This window comes from Peromyscus leucopus, chromosome 6, assembly GCF_004664715.2.
Source record: "Peromyscus leucopus breed LL Stock chromosome 6, UCI_PerLeu_2.1, whole genome shotgun sequence".
Classification (NCBI taxonomy): Eukaryota; Metazoa; Chordata; class Mammalia; order Rodentia; family Cricetidae; genus Peromyscus; species Peromyscus leucopus.
This window is the reverse complement of record NC_051068.1, coordinates 30,129,369-30,142,350: the sequence shown is the minus strand read 5'-3', so window position 1 is coordinate 30,142,350 and position 12,982 is coordinate 30,129,369. Positions and strand designations below refer to the sequence as shown.

At 41.6% G+C, this 12,982-nt stretch overlaps 1 pseudogene; it reads left to right on the top strand.

Annotated features, from left to right (window-relative positions):
• The window catches only part of LOC114695886, a 30,702-nt pseudogene extending 19,014 nt beyond the window's left edge, over positions 1–11,688 (top strand).
• Positions 11,689–12,982: the final 1,294 nt, after the last annotated feature.

Sequence of the window (12,982 nt, the reverse complement as noted above, 5' to 3'; positions counted from 1 at the left end):
ATGCTATCTGGCAGGATTTTAAAAAGATAAAGGAGGTCTTATTCCCCTCTCTCAAGTAGAGTTCATACAGCTCTTAGCACCATGCAAATGAGAGTTATATCAGTAGGACCAGGAGTTACTCAGGGGCAGTAGTGCATGTCGTACCTCTGTGATCATGAGAAGTACATGCCTCGAGGGACAGCAGATGTAGCCATTTAATTCTAGCATTTTATTTTTGGTGTGTGCATCTAATTTCTTTATTTAAAAAAAAAATAAGAGCAACAATATGTAAGTCCTTTTGCATGAATCAGGCTAATGAAATGACCTACTCTTCATCTTTAAAAATTTTAGATATACCCAATATTTCTTAAAACATATATTCAATATTTAAATTATTCCTGTTCTTTAAGATTATTTCATCCTAGTTTTCTCTTTTCTATCTGTTTTTTTTTTTTTTGGTCCTTTTATTCTCATCTGAATTTCACATATGAGCCAATTAGGCAAAAGATATTAAATTAACTGATTTTACAAATTAATTGATTTTGTTATTTATTTAACAAAAATCATACTTAGGCCACAGGCCAATTACAGTCTTCTGTATAATTTATGACGTTGGCTATTAGACTTTTAGATTCATTGATAAGTTTATGGCATATTTGTGAGCCAAAAATACCATATGATTTTTATATTAGAGATCATCTGGCTTGCTTATACTGATAAGAGAGCAAAGAAGTCATGGATTTCTTTTGACACCGGATACTTTAATCTCTTGAGGATGAATTTTCTGGTTAAAGATGTGGTTGATATGTGTTTGCTTTCATAGCACTACTGCTGGACTACTCCCCAAACTGAATTAAGATAGATGATTGACAGATTGACAGATGGTTATTTCAGCTACCATTTTAGCTGAGGTCCTGATAAAACAGATGCCAACTGTATCTGTGTTCTAAAAAGAGGTATGGAGCCATCTGCATGGGTCTTTAGAAATGAGTATTGAGTGAAAAGGAGGTGCTTTCCTTAGACCTCAGATGCAAGGGAGGGGCTGACAAACTCTTCAGAGGATGGGAGACACTGCATAGATGTATTCACTTCATGCCTGGGATGACTCAAAGTTGATCATCAGCCTGAGGAACTGTGACTGTAAGCACCACATCTCAGAGTTATGCTGCCCTGAGCCAGGGCATCATCCCTTGGTTCCTTGTTTTTCCATCACTGAGAAAACTGTATTTAAAAAGGAAAGATACTCAGCCATCAAAGACTAGGCTCACACCAAAAACTATGAAGAAGGAAAGATTACCTTCATCTCATGATTTCAGAGATTTCAATCCATAGCTTCTTGGCCTCGTTCCCCCAAGCTGTGGTGAAGTAGCATAGCACAGTGGAAGTGTGTGGTAGAGCCGTACTGCTCACTTCATAGTGGTTAGGAAGAAAAGAGGAGATGAAGAGAGAGAGAGAAAGAGAGCACTTTTACAAAAATCATTTCTCTCAAACCACTATGATCTGTGTCTATAGATGTATTAATCCACTTTTGAGATCGAAGCCCTCATGATTTCCCCACCCACAAATGTGCTGCTCAACACAGCTGAATTGGGAGCCTGATCTTCAGTACATGAACATTGGAGGATACTTGGGATCTATGCCAAAGCAGCTCAAAACACTTAGTTTCATTCTGAGCTTCTTTACTGACTTGTGATTTATTTAAGAGAAGATTGTTTCCTTTCCAAATATTTGGGGACTTTTTCCAGGGGCCTCTACAGTTGTTTATTTCTAAGTTAATTCCTCTGTAGCCAGAGAAGTTCCTCTGATGGTCTGACCCCTCTTTAGCTGTCAGGGTCTTCTCACTCCACAATGGCCCGGAAGCTCCTTAGGGAGTGAGATGCAGCTTTTACAGGCACTGTTTCATCCCTTACCTTGCAGGGATTGCTGCCCTTTGTTGCCCTGTGTCTTCAGAATCTTGCTTTATACAACCTATTTCCAGTTCTTTCAGACAGGAAGGTAAATCTGTTGCTTGCTCCTCTTTCTTGCTTAAAAGCTCACACTTACTTCTAAGGTTTACCACACTTTTTATGTACTTATGTGGAAGTTTGTACACCTGGGTACTTTACTCAGGTCTATGTTTACACGCAACACAGTAAGAAGTCGATGGAAAGTAGATGAACTACGCGTTTCCATGTTATCTTTCAGAAAGAACCCAGAGTTTATGAGAAAATAGTGGAATTTATTAAAGATGCAGCATTAGAACATCAAATAATAATAATAACAATAATAATTAATAAAGACATATCCCTAAATTTGATGCTGATTGACCATAGAAATAAAGTGGTAAAATATGATTTCATACAGAGACACAAGACATCTAGGATTCAAGGTTCTGCACTCCACTGGAAGATACTGACAAGTGATTTAACCCATCTAAAATACTAATGAAAAAATAGCTGGTGAATCTGTAGTAATTTTCTGGACACTATTCACAGAGATTCTGGTTAAATAGGTTTGAGATAAGACTCTAAATCTCTAGTTTTTTGAAACTCTGTTAGGTTGTACTGACATAAAATTGATTTGAAGATCCACTGATGCTCTGACTTCTTACTCTGCTTTTTGGGTGTAGACATGCCTGTTTCTAGCCATGGTAGTCATCATTTGGTTGACAGAGTTGACAGTGGATGTGTATTGTGCCAGTCAGTTTGTTTATGAATCAGAGGTGCATCCTTGAACCCAACAGTTTTGCACAGTTGTTCTTACTGCACTCATTTTTTTCTCAAAGAAAGTTGCCATTTCTTTCTTGCCTAGTAATTTTCCTAAGGCCACCTGGGGAATCCTCCTGGATAGCCATGGACTTAGATTTTGTTTGCAGTCCTGAACCAAAGTGATAGCTGTCAACAATACTCTGTACAGACTCAGGTTTTTTATGATATTGGCTGACTGGAGTCAAGTTTGTGAAAGGGATTAAAGAAGTGATCTTCTAAGTTTTATCAAAGAGAACCAAGAAGAGACATTCTTGGGTGATTTTGAGATCCCAGTACTTCATAGAGCACTTATACATTTGTTCTAGCGAGGTTTCCTGAGCTGGGGTCATGATGGGGATTTGCCTACAGTCTAGTGACACAAGGGAATGTGTATGTCCATGCTCTTTCCTGTCATCTTTAACAGTGTGCTGGCCTTTGTCTTTGGGTAACTTTTGTGCACTTACAGTTGTCAGTGTCTCCCCTCCTATCCACTTCTGCTGACCACCCTTTTATCCTTCTTATTCATGTCTTCCATTATTTTGTCACTCAAAGCAGCAGGGCTTCCCATCAGGCACATAGGTCTCATTTTCAACTTCAAAACACTTATTGAGAACAGGTGGAGTTGTGAAGCACATGGATGACTATTGTATGGATAAGACAACTTCCAATCCTGTGAGTCAGCTACATTAGAAAATAAAAGTCAGGGGTTCCACCCATATCCTAAGGAAGAATAACAGTTAACAAAATGTAAAACTTTCCATCTTAGTTAGATTTTCAAAAGAGAAATCCTTGCCTTGAGTACTGTGGGGAAGACCTCAGTCTGCAGTTACTAATTTAAATTCTATCCATCCTTCCCTTTCCCACCCAACCGCCTTTGTCTTCCTTCCCTGTTTTTAATTGGTGCTTTCTGCAAACTTGAGCTGATCTGAATGGAGGTACAAAGTGAAATTAACCAAGTCCCTTGGAAGATGTCGGGGTAGCAATACATTAGGAAGCTTGTTAATTCCTTTTTTCTCTCTTCCTCCTTGCTCTGCTCTCAGGCTTCCCTGGGAACCCCAGGAGAAGGAGAATTAAGAAAGCCCTGAAGCTGAATGCTACAGCCTTTCCAGGGAATTGGCTAATTTCATCTTCCTGCACCATTTGGAGCAGCTGGGGGTACTGGTCTTGGGGGAAATAATAGGATGCAATGCTTATAACCCTTTACATTCTTAAATAAAATTGTGCCCAGTTTGCTTATCAAACTAAAAGATAGATGGTGTTCACCACATGCCTCCTCTACTCCTGCTTGTACACTGTGATCTTAAAAATTGTATTTCTTCTTCAGTGTTGACTTGGTAAGCCAGTTAGAACTTCCCAGATTAGTTTTTTTTTTTTTTTTATTCTAAACATATACTGGATAGACTGTTTTCACCATTTCCAATGACCATGTTTATCAACGATGAACAAATCTTTTCTTCCTCTAGTTCCAGTCCCGACTTGAGTGTTTCTTGGCTTCTGCCTTCCACAGGCCATTCAAAATCCTAAATACTTTCTTTGGTTAGAAACTTTAGCCATGGTTCTAGTACAAAAGTGTATTGCCATCATGCATGATTCTGTCCATCACCTAGAGGGCATCCTGGGAAGAAATCAGATGGCCACTGCCAACTCTCACAATCCTTTCATTACTGACTTCCCTTAACACTTCTGCAACATGTGTATGTATCTGAATTTATAAGCCATTCTTTTTCTAGGTTAATAAATTCATTAAACATTAACTATCTAAAACTGTATTCTGGGTGTGTCCCACTATCAGTTTCTTTACATTCTGAGCCATAACCTTTTAACTGTTCTTAATTCATTTCAGAAATGTTTGAATGATGGAGCTTTGTCTTTTGACCTTTGGTTACTACATTTCCTGAATTCTCACTTGTGGGGAAATTTATAAAGATTCTCCACAGAGAAGGGTGTAATGTAGTATGTGCCATGATCCCAGCACTTGAGCAGCAGAAGCAGGAGGTTACAGTCAGGAGTTTATGGTCATCTTCCTCTACATAAAGAGTCAGTCATTCTAGACAGCTTGGGTCCCTGCCTAAAAAAAAAAAAATTAAACAAAACAAAACAAAACAAATTAAACAAAGAAAAAAACAATCCCTCAGAGTCTTGCATCAATTACTTTTTAGTCTAAGTATGCCCCTCCAGTTAGTTTCAAAGGGAACAAACGAGATAGTTTGCAAATATTAATGTTAAAAAAAAAAATCAGAATTTAAAGTGACTCTCGGATTACCCACAGGCATTCAGGACCAGCAGAGGCAGATGCGTCATTTTGATGTTAATTTATACATCTTCCTGTGCATCATCAAATGCTGTGGAGTGCTATTGTGTAATGAATGTATTAAAAAGAAAACATTGTGGAGGATTCTTTTTGAAGATCATGGAAAACTCTGGTTTTGGCATCAGAGCCCCTGACAAGTGAATCTGTTCTCATTATCTCGACATCTACCTTGGCTTGTAAAATTCCTGCAGGTTTATGATGCAGCAGGATACCCTTCACTACCTGCTCTCCTGCTTCTGCATAAAGCTGCCACTTACATTAAAAGCAAGTCTGATAAGATTGTCTTAAAGATCCAATTCATTTGAAGAGAACATTGCTGCAGACACTAATGTCCTTTTGCTGCGGCTCTCCTCTGCCTGAGTTAGAATATTATGCTTCCAAGTTAGAAAGCTGTGGTGCAGATGTATTTATATGCACAAAATCAGCACTCTTTCCTACAGGGTTAGAACCTTAAATATCAAGATATCAATTTTAATATGACTGGCAAAAAAGTGCTGTTTTTGCACTTTATCAAATGAGGCCATAGACTTTAACCATCTACTATACCATCCTTAGTAAATGGACAATAAGAAGAATAATAAACCATGGTTCATTTTAGATGTTAACCCACATCCAAATACCTGAATGACCTTCTCTCAAAGCTGTTTTAAATAAATGATGTATAAAATAGACACCAAGAGAGCCGTAAATGGCCAAGGTGATATTTGAGGCCTTGTGGGAGGCACTCATTTCCAACATTCCATGCTCTGTCACCTCTAATGATCTTTGGCTCTTCATTTAGCTGCAAGTTGGCTTTTTAATGAACAAATGCCTTAACCAGCCTAGATGGCATTCTTATTATGGTCATATATTTTGAAGCTGTGATGGGGAAGAAATTGATTTAAGACAGTATACTACAAGTAAGAGAATCCCTGAGAAACGGAGGACAGCTGTGCCCCCATGGAGTGATGATAAACTTGTTGCTTCTGGTCATGACTGTCAGTTGGTGAATTAAAGCTGATACTGTTGACACTGTGAATCTCTAGTATTTTTTTCAGATAAAAGTCTGAATAATGGATATACAATCCAACACATTGTGTGTGAGAGAGAGAGAGGAGGGGGGAGAGAGAGCGAGAGAGCGAGAGAGCGAGAGAGCGAGAGAGCGAGAGAGAGAGAGAGAGAGAGAGAGAGAGAGAGAGAGAGAGAGAGGGAGAGAGAGAGAGAGAGAGAGAGATTTCCTGGGGTTACAAAACAGTGTGACAGCCTTTGGAGGTATTCTGGGAAGTTGAACACCAAATGAGCTAGCTGCTCCTAAGCTTTTCAGAATGTCTTGACTCTTATAGCTAGGGGAGAAGAGCAAAGAATCCCCCTTTAACAATGTCTTAGCTATTGTCTGTGCTGGAAAACTATTCCCAATGAGGCAGTCCTGGGTGGGGGGGTTAGCTCATCCTTGTTTCACAAGCTTTAGGAGGCTGTAGAGATCTTGGAATGGTCACACATAAATGGTGGGGCAGCATCGTGGCTTTTTAAGTCCAGTGCTGTGAGGGGCTGCTGTGATCTCTCTGTCTTGATTGATTTGAGCCATATTGCAAAGGGATATTTGGTTTTCTATGGTGGTTAATCCTGGCTTGCAAATAGCCCTACTCCATATGGAAGTCTCTTTTCTTTACATTTAAAACACCAATAAGAGGCCTGATTTATGTTAGCTCCTACAACTGGAAACTGCATTTAATAACACTTGGGCTTTAAAGATAGCCTCATACTATCATGTGCCAATAACATAGCTCCAATTATGCCTAGAGAGCTTGCTGGGTTTTTTTTTTATTATTATTATCAGACAGAGATGCTTGTCGTCATACAACATGGGGATGACAGACTAATCAAAAGGCATAAGTGGCATATTTTATTGAACACATGACTTACATATTACATAAATATAAAATGGACTTATCTGTACATTTACAACATATTAGTTTCACTTGGTTGCAGCATCTTCTTGATTTATTTTTTAATTTGCATATGTGTTTATTTGCTCACATGACTGGTGGTAAGTCAGGTAGTATCTAAACATTCTTTTCCATGTAGAAGACTCAAGCTCCAAATAGCACTCACTATTCTAGTTTATGTAACTATCTCAGTTTCTAGGAGTGTTCATAATACTACTTATGTTACTATTCCAGAGTCTTGCCATTTTGTTGCTTTACAGCACATCATGAGTAGTTGGCGATGGCTTAGCCATGAACTTTAGTGCACATTCTGATTTGTGTTTTTAACCCCTGCCATTGGGAAGATGAAGTCAGAGATCTTTCAAAGGCATTGGGTAATTCCCACTTGAATATGTCTTAATGTGTTAATCTGTCACTTAATACTTAATCTTAATATGTTACTGTTCTATGAGCTTTTCCCTGGGAGACATGACACATGCATGTACTCATGCCAGATATGGAAGTCATCACAGCCCAACATAACAATTATAGTGATGTGAACCAAAGAGCTTAGTGGGATTACTAGCAAAGTGTGGGTAAGGGGCTTCTTACAGGAGCAGCTGTATCACTAAAAAGCCCTTCCCAACATAGGCAATGACTCAAAAATTGCAACCTTGAGCTCTCTGCATGGCTTTAAGCAGATGAACAGGTCCAAGAGTCTCCTCTAGACAGTTCAGTTGATCAGTAGTTGTTTACTGTTTCCATAACTTTGGAGAAGGGCCCTGTGAATCTTTTAGATTTCAGCTTTCCCAGAAATGTGAAGTTTGTTTAGTTCCTGAGTCCCATGCGATGCTCCCCCTCTTCTCCCTAACTTTCCTGGAAGGAATATTTCAATTCAGAAGAAATGGCTATGCAACTATTACTTTAACAGAACATTGCATTCTGTAATTTATATTGAACAGAGTTTACTGGCTCACACTTCTGGAGGTTAGGGACACGAAGATTAAGGAACTGACATCTGGTGGAGGCCTCCTTACAGCATTATCCCATGGTAGAATAGAAAAGGGAGACAAAATGATTCAGAAACTAAACTCATATTCTCAAACATTGTCATGATCAACATTAATTCACTTGTGAGGGTAGAGTATTTGTGACCTTGTCACCACCATTGGGTATCACTATGCAACACTTTTTACTGTGAATTAAGTTTCCCAGTAACATGTTTTTGGGAAAGATTCATGGGAAATATAGCAGAAGGGAACATTTAAAGAGAATTTGATTATGGTGATATTTTATTTGTACTAAAATGTTATTTGTATGTTAATAAATAAAGTTGCCTGGGGTCAGAGCTATTAGCAAGCCATAGGAAAGCTGGGCAGGGGTGGTGCATGCCTTTAATCCCAGCACCTGGTAGGCAGAGCTAGGTAGATCTTTGTGTGTTCAAGGATACAGCCAGCATTGGAGACACATGCCTTTAATCTTAGTATCAACCATAGAAGACCTGGAGGTCTGTACAGACAGGCAGTGACTAGGAGGTCATGTGGTTGGGTTTACAACCAATGAGAAGGAAGAACAGAAACTCTATAAAAAAAGACAGACACACAGGAAGTAGGTGTCTTTCGGAGAGGTAGGACCACCTCGAGAGGAAGAGTAAGGTTTTTAGGTCTTAGCTCTGACATCTTGGCTTTCTCCTTTGCATTGGTTCTGTGTTTCTTATTTAATAAGACAGTTGGTTACATCTACATTTGATTTTTAAATTTTGTATAGGAGTTCTTTCTTTCTTATTATTGACCAGAACTATGTTGCCAGGTGAAACGACTCTTGAATATCAACAGTATTTTGTCTTGTCTTGTTGTCATGGGAGATCAGAAGATTTGTGATTTGTAAAAAGTAACTAGGGAGAGCCTTGAAAAAGATGAGATAGATTTGAAGATGTGCTTTGAAATGCTCACCTGCAGGAATGCTTAGAGAACAGGGTAAATAATTCCTCCTCAAATTGTTCTGAAGACAGAGCAGGTGTCCTCAAGAAATGTGGAGTAGGGTTATGGCAGGGAGATTGGCCTAAACATGAGTCATTATTCTCCTTTGGTATTGACCGATGTGCTCACTATACTATCTTAGATATAACAAAAGTCACCTTTTGCTTTTATTTGGCCATACCTACCATTGTTTTAGTTATAAGAAAGAAAACTATTCAGATTATTTTACCTCCTTACATTCAGAATATTTATGTTATCTTACCTTAAAAAATAGTGCCAAGTTCTCAGGGGCTTCCAACAGTCTACATTTTTTTTTTTTTCAGTGCGGACTGTAGGAGCAATGTGACTGTCCTCTCAAGAGCTAGACAAAAGGAAAAGGCTCATTTGAGTCTGAAGCAGAAAGAAAGAGCATCGGCAGAGATGTAAAGTGGCCACACTGTAGATATTCCTTCTCAGAACTGGAAGAAGATGGTCAGTTGTGGGCCCTAAATGTCAGACCTCATTAGCCACATCCAGATAACTCATTAAAAATGCAGTTTTTCAATGCCAAATTGCTTCTGCGCATCCACAGACTTGCTTCTGATGTGGTAGATTCAAAGTGGGGACCAGGCACCTGCTTCCAAAGAATCACCCCCAGAAACCCGCAGTGGGAAACTAGCCCAGATTATCTCTGTCCCACGGTCTTTCATCATAATTTACTGGAAAGTCATGGGTGTGAGAAAGTGTCTGGGAAAATAAATATTTTTCATAAAATCTCAATCCTTAATTTTTGGTATTTCCTAGAATGATTCATTGTCACTATCCAAAAATTATGATAGTTTAACATCTGTTTTCTTCCCTCTTCTCATAATAAGAGGAAAACATAAAAATATTGCATATCCAGTTACATTATAAAAGAGGATTAATGTTACCAACAGGGAGAGTTTTCTTGTAGATATTCTACTTTTAAGAACTGGAGAGAATAGAAGAGTGGGGACCTTCAGAATCTACAGAATCCCTAGGGACCCCTTACCACCACTTCAGGGTGGATGGTTGTCAGAAAAGAAAATCCTGGTGGCCTCAGTGAGGTTGAGATTTCATACCTGGGATAGTGTGGAGGATCAATATATAATGCGGAGAGGAGGTGGCAAAGAGAGAACATGGCCAAAGGAGAGGGAAGAGGGAAATGATAAGGAAAGGGAGGACAGTGTAAGATGTCTCTCAGGATGGAGTTGTACTGACCGACTTCTCCCTTTATTGTTGTTTGATGTGATGCTAACCCAGCACCTTGAGATTAGGGGGGACGAACTTTCAGTCCAGAAATCACTGAACAAACAACAATTGCTTCAGTGCACATCTGTTACTGGACTCAGACAGCAAACTATGTAAATGCGTTGCCTGTGTGTCTTGTTGTGATGACTACGTGTGACATTTAACAAATGGAAAGAGGGAACTGTGCAGTAGATGCAAGAGTAGCATAGAAATACGGTCACGAGGCTGACTGGGGAGATGTGGAGAGAGCTGAAAGACAGACATTGTTGTCACTTGAGAATTACTTAATATGAGTCCCAGAGGAGTCACCAAAAGGAAAGTTGACATAAATGAAAATAAGGAGTTGAAGATATCCCGGAGAAAGTGACCCTGGCTAAGAAACTTCACACTAAAATCTCCTGAAACTATTTCAAGACCAACAATAAAACGCTGCAAGCTTACTCATAGGCTAAGATCTTATGTACATTGTTAGTTGTATGATAGTAATCAGGTATGACTCAGACTTCTTTGTTTTTTTGAGACAGGGTCTCGTTATGTAGTCCGGGCTGGCCTGGAACTCTGTGTAGTTCCGCTGGCCCTCACACAGAGATCCACTTGCCTCTGCTTCCTGGGTGCTGGAATTAAAGGCGCCCACACTGCCCTACTCGTTTGCCATTCTCATCTATCTGCATGGCCAGACAAGCTAGCTGGACCACCAAGATCACTCTGTCAATCATCTACGAGTGGGTCTCGAACATCTTCTGCTACTTCCGTCATGCGGACCCCACCTGGCCGAGTTCCATCTGCCACAACCTGTCCCTCAAACAAGTGCTACATCAAACCAAGTGCCTTGAGAGATGGACCAACCTGGCAAGAGGCGGCGGGGGGGGGGTGGGGGATGCTTCTGTCACATTGACCTTCAGTATGTAGAGCACCTGCTTAGCTTAGCTGGGCCTTTAAGAAGCGGAGGCTATCCCCAGTTCACCACCACCCTGCTTTTGCCCGCCAGGCCTCACAGGACTCCGCAGTGCTCTCTGAGTTGGGCTTTTGACTATGAACACCGAGGCCCAGCACCTGTTGCAGGAGTTTGAGGAGGCCATGGGGGAGTGGGCTGGGAGCACAGGAGAGGGCAGGCTGGGACATAAGCACCAGCAGCCACTGCCTAAAAGGGTAGCCAAGGTCCTGCTAATCCAGGAGGAGCAGGGCAGGCTAAAAATATCTCAAAGGCAACTTTGACTGGGAGGCCATCTTCCATGCTGGCATTCTGGTTGAGGAACTAAGCTCACCAGAGGCCCTAAGGCTAAGTCCTTCACCAAGCTTGCCTCATATGGAGACATAGACCTTAGTGCCCTGCTATCTGGGGATCTCCAGTGGAGCAGGCTGTTGACAGCTCGGATTTTAGTGAGACCTTCCTGGCCACATCCTTCCTCCAGCATCCCTGAGATGAGAAGGTTAGTTGATGCCTGTCCTCAGAGCTCTTTTTTGAAGCAGAGGGTGCCACACTGGCCACTGATCTGTAGGACTGGGCCAGTGTGGATGCCTTCTTGTGTGAGGTCTAGCTCCACCCTATCTCCAGACAGTGCCCAAGTCAGGGCCCAGAACTGTACCCCAAGACAGTCCTGCGAACATCTCAGCAGCCAGATAGGGGCCGGGTCAGGTTTCTCAAGGCTGGTTCCATGAGATCATACTGCTGCCAGCCAGGGATGTCCTCATATCCAAGCCCAAGGGGGCCTAGGGGCCTAGGACCAGAACCGCTGCCTCTCCCTCATCAGCAATCTCCATGCACACAGCGTTTCATTGACTCATGCTCCCCTAAGATCAAGACCTGGCAAAATCACCACCGACCTCACACCCACCCTACCCCCGCCTGGCCCCTGCACGGTGAGACCTGAGTCCTGGAGGGGTTCTGCCAGGTTAGGGAGGAACGGAAGAGGGCCTTCATCAAAGCTTGGCTTCATCTTCATCTCACCCACTTCCGCTGCTTCCTCTGGTCCTTCCCCAGAGAAAGCTCCCAGGTACAGCAAAGGCTAATTGGATGACAGCCAGTTAACTCCCAGCATTTCCCTCCTGGAGGAGCTTCCTCAGGAGCCCCTCAGCCTTGGCGAGGGAGGATGGTGGCTGGATACAGGGGAAGGGAATAGAGAGAGAAATCAGAAACGGGGAGGGGCAGCAAGGGGCGGCAAGATGGTCCCTATGAGCCAGGCGGTGGTGGCACATGCCTTTAATCCCAGCACTTGGGAGGCAGAGCCAGGCGGATCTCTGTGAGTTCGAGGCCAGCCTGGGCTACCAAGTGAGTTCCAGGAAAGGTGCAAAGCTACACAGAGAAACCCTGTCTCAAAAAAAAAAAAAAAAAAAAAAAAAAAAAAAAAAAATGGTCTCTATGGCCTCTGGGGTTTTTCCTGACCCCATGACCTGCATAGAGGAGGCCACAAACCTTTGAGCCTGTCTTGAGGCTGAGAACAACAGGAATTGGAGGTTTGGGGTGGTTGGGGAAGGGACAACGAAGTTGTTCGATTCTGGGGAGAGACTAATATGGTGTATAGTTATAGTTAAGACTTAGCTGGAGGGATGCCCAGCTTGCTGGAAACTGGATCAGGAAAGGGGCAGCCAGCCCTGTGACCCTGTCTGCAGGAGGGGGATCAGGTCTTGAGCCACCCTGACGCCTGAGGCTGGGACCCTTATCTATCCTCCATATGAGGCAATTTAACCTTTTTCATGTAAAGTTCTTTACAGTACATTTTTTTTCAAAATGAAATTTTTTTTTTTAATCTGAAAAAGAGAGTAGAGGGTGGTGGTCTTCACCACACCTGGCCTTCAAGCTATTTTTGATGTTTTTACATAGGGGAGTTACAG